Below are 4,747 nucleotides of genomic sequence, written 5' to 3'. Positions count from 1 at the left end.
GTAAGCCAGAAACAAAAACACCAATACAATATATTGACACCAATCCAATATATTGGAATTTAGAAAGATGGTAACAATGACCCTATATGCAAGACAGCAAAAGAGATGCAGATGTAAAGAACAGACTTTTGGACTCTGTGGGAGAAGGCGAGGGTGGGATGATTTGAGAGAATAGCTTTGAAACATGTATATCATCATATGTGAAATAGATCATCAGTCTAGGTTCGATGCATGAGACAGGGTGCTCAGGGCTGGTGCACTGGGATGACCCTGAGGGATGGGGTGGGGAGGGAGGTGGGAGGGGGTTCAGGATGGGGAACACATGTACACCCATGGCTGATTCATGTCAAGGTATGGCAAAAACCACTACAATACTGTAAAGTAATTAGCTATCAATTAAAATAAATAAATATATTAAAAATAAAATAAAAATTGTGTTTTCTCTTTTCCATTTTAAAGACAAACTCACTTTTTATTGTTATGATTATTTCCCAAAGTCACTTTATCATCCCAGAACTTCCTCATAGCATTTTCACGTCTCAATTTCTGAGCTTGAAGTTTAAGAAGTTTAACAAAGGCCTTATCATGATATAAAATGTACCCAAGCCTTGGATACAAATACACGAATAAGCAGGGCATGAAAACTAAGATGACCATAGTGATGTGAGAGACACAGGTGGAGAGAACTTTGCATCTCCCCTCCAAGCTATGTCTCTAGGGAGGACAAGATGACCACATAAGAGACCAACAAGGGAAAATATTTTAATGGATAAATGAACCAATGATTGGCATCAACAGAGTTCAAGGATGTGAATTCCATGCAGACAAGTTTCAACAAAGGGTTTAAGGCACACAAGAATGGTCTTTGACATTGAACCACAGACAGGCAGCCACACTATGAAGACCTGTGTGGTTTTAAGTACAGCCTTCCCATTCCTGTTACTTGAAAAAGGAAGCCACATCCTGTCACTCATGATGGTTTCACAGGACCGGGTTTTGCAGATGGTCACATAGTGCTCACTGGCAGCCAGTATGGACAGGAAGATCTCAGGAGCGAAAGATGCTCAGCAAAGACACTAGTCCTGGACTTCCTGAAGGAGATGATTTTTTTCTTACAGCAAGTGTCAATTGGTATTTCAGATGTCATAGACGAAGAACAGCAGATGTCCACAAGGGACAGAAATACAAGCAGGAACTGTAATTCCTGCTTTGCCCAAATTTACAAAAGGTGACTTTTCACTGACAACATCTTTTCATACCTGGGTCACAGTTTACACCCTGAAGACATCAACTCCTCTAAAATGACCCTTCTTAAAGTGAATCTTATTGAAAATAATAACTGAATATTATTTTGTGACTAAACTATTTTAAATTTATTTTAACTTCATTTTAAACTCCGAGGAGGCAATGGCAACCCACTCCAGTACTCTTGCCTGGAGAATCCCATGGAGGGAGGAGCCTGGTAGGCTGCAGTCCATGGTGTCTCTAAGAGTTAGGCACGACTGAGTGACTTCACTTTTACTTTTCACTTTCATGCATTGGAGAAGGGAATGGCAACCCACTCCAGTATTCTTGCCTGGAGAATCCAAGGGACAGGGGAGTCTGGTGGGCTGCCGTCTATGGGGCTGCACAGAGTCGGACATGAGTGAAGCGACTTAGCAGCAGCAGTATTTTAAACTATTTTATTAATCTTATTTATATTCAATTTTTTATTTTATTTGTAATAATTTGGAACAGAGATATACAAGCCTAGGCATACCTCTGAAAAAGAATAGTAATGAAGGACTGCTAGTCTCTTTACTTATCAAAATGTGTTATATATCATGGCAATTATATTATGTGCCAATCTGCACATGAATAAAGAGATCAATGAAAAAGAATTGCGTCTTGAATTAGATCTAAATACATAGGACTTCAGGATACAATAGTCAAGATTTTAAATCAATGGCAAAAAGATATTTACATGACCATTTAAAAGAAACCTAAAATTTAGAGAAACAACTAAAAATTGAATCAATATTTATCTCCTACAGCAAAATTAATTCAAGACAAGTCAAAAGTTTCCATATGATATAAAAAATGTTTTAAAAATTAAATACTAAAAAAGAATTGAAGAAGTGTCACAAATGAAATGAGAAAATTCTTCTTAAGCAATATACAAAAAAACTGAATATAAACTATAAAAATATTACATACAAAAAGCACTCTACATAGGATAAAAATTTAAGAACATACAACCAGAAAATATTAATTATATATACAATATAAAAGAGATCATTTCTTTAATATATGATCTCATAAAAATAAAAAATTGAATGAAGTAAGACACACATATAAAATATCCACCAAAAAATAATTACAACTCAAGTTAAATGTATTGAATGATGCCCAGTTAAATTATATCAAGAGGGTAGCAAAGTATAAACACAACTTTAATCAGTTGTTATAACTATTTATCAGGTACTGGTCTCGAAAATATGGACAAATGAATTCTCACTGACAGTGGACAAGACTGTAGTTGTTATACAACCTCCAGAAAAATAGTTTGACAATAACTATCAGTATCAACATTTTAAATGCATATGTTACCTCATCATTGATTCAAATATCAAAACAACAATTTTATGCCTAGGAAATCATATTTGCACATATTCAAAACATATTTATTTGAAAACTGTCATAAAAAAGTTTAAAAGCACATGAAAAGGAATGGGCATAAGAATTTTAATATAAATTTATAAGAAGCATTGTGAAATATGAGAAAGTTAAGGGATATGTTTGAGCTGGTATTGAAATATCTTTAAGACGTGGCATAGTAAAAGCAAGTGTGATATACATAGAAAAAGCAAATATATATATGGCAAATAAACTGGCATTTGCAAATATTTTTACTAAATGAAAATTAAGAAAAAAAGTTAGATTCTACCTCTTAGAGTGAAGATTGGAAAATATTGAGAGAAAAAGGAGAAATTTGTTTGACACTTCACCCCATATTATTTGGTTTTATTTATGTTGTTTATTATTACCTATTTTACTTCAATTTTCTTGTGAACACTAACAGTATTAAAGTAAAAAATTTGGGTATAATGCAACTGAAATATACTAATAAGTAATATATAGAATTAAATATTTTAAATTGTAAAAATTAAAAAGCTTACTTAAATTACAAGATGCTAAATAAAAATTATCTTGTCTCTGAAAAAGAGTAAAAAAGCTAAATGCATAAACTGATTAAAAATCAGTGTTACTGTATAATACTTTTCCCACTTAATCATTATTTATTATTAACTCCTTACCATGCAGGCATTACACATTTCTAGGTACAGTGATAAAGAAATAATTATGGGCCTTACATTCTAGTATGGAGGAAACTGTTATTAATAGCACAGCTGTATAATTGTAATCTTTAATTGAAATTATCATAAACTCTTTGAAGACAGAGAATTTTTTCTTTTTAAAGAAAAAATTTTAACTCAAAATCAAATTTTAAAATGACTTCTGCATTCTAAGGAAATGGAACCTGCTGTCAAATGACTCCCTTCATGGTACATGATGCATTTATTTAATATGAGATATGATGTTTCCTCTCCAGAGCTTCTTCATAGCATTAGTCAACTCAGAATTTCTTAGACTGTAGATTAATGGGTTCAGCATGGGGGTTATGATTGTATAAAACACACTCACAGATTTGTCAATGGGGAAGGTCTTAGCAGGTCTTGCATACATGAAAATGCAGGGAACAAAGAAGCAGACAACCACGGTGATGTGGGAACCACAGGTCTGCAGGGCTTTCCGCCTCCCTTCCTGACTCAGGTTCTTCAGAGAGTGCAGGATGACTCCGTAGGAGACGAGTAAGAGCAGAAACACAACAGTGCAGATCAGTCCTCCATTGGCCAACACTAAGATGCCGATGATATAGGTGTCAGCACAGACGAGTTCCAATAACGGATACATGTCACACATATAGTGATCAATGACATTGGGGCCACAGAATGGGAGCCCATAAACAGTGCTGAGTTGAATAATTGAGTGCAGAAAACCTCCAACCCAGGACACCACCAGCAACACAACACAAACCCTCTGCCTCATGATCACCAGATAATGCAAGGGCTTACAGATGGCTACATAGCAGTCATAGGCCATCACCAGCAGAAGGAAGACCCCTGATCCAGCAAAAAAGTGCTCTGTAAACAGCTGACTCATACAGGAGTCAAAGGATATGCTTTTTCCCCCAAATAATAACTCTGAAATCAATCTGGGAGTGATAGAAGTGGAGTAAGTGACATCCATACATGATAAGCTAGCAAGAAAAAAGTACATCGGTGAGTTCAGGGTCTTACTGACAGCTATAGTCACTATAATAAGAAGGTTGCCCACCAGAGTCAAGAGCTATATGAACAGGAACAAAACAAAAAGGGCTTTCTGCTCCTTTGGATTCTGTGTGAGACCCAGAAGGACAAAGTAGGTTACATTATTTCTTGATTCCATCTAATCTGGACAGGAGCTGACTTCACATATTAAAGCAGTTTACCTAAAAAAAAAAAAAAAAAAACAAGGGGGGGAAACACTTAAAGTGGGAAAAGTGCTCAAATGTATAAGAATAATCTTTTATTTATCCATTCATTGGAAGAGCGTTTATAGAACATCTATTTGTGTCTAATGTATCATAGACATTTTGATTACCAAATTGAATAAGGCATAGTTCTTTTTTCTGTTTTTTTTTGTTTGTTTGTTTTAACCTCAGTGA

General features: G+C 34.9%; 1 pseudogene; it reads right to left on the bottom strand.

Annotated features, from left to right (window-relative positions):
• Positions 1 to 3,558: 3,558 nt before the first annotated feature.
• LOC122708583 lies at positions 3,559 to 4,488 on the bottom strand (annotated as a pseudogene).
• Between the last annotated feature and the right edge of the window lie 259 nt (positions 4,489 to 4,747).

The sequence above is a fragment of the Cervus elaphus genome, chromosome 1 (assembly GCF_910594005.1).
Source record: "Cervus elaphus chromosome 1, mCerEla1.1, whole genome shotgun sequence".
NCBI classification, from domain to species: Eukaryota; Metazoa; Chordata; class Mammalia; order Artiodactyla; family Cervidae; genus Cervus; species Cervus elaphus.
Note: the sequence above shows the minus strand (reverse complement) of the source record. Positions and strands in the feature narration are given on the sequence as shown.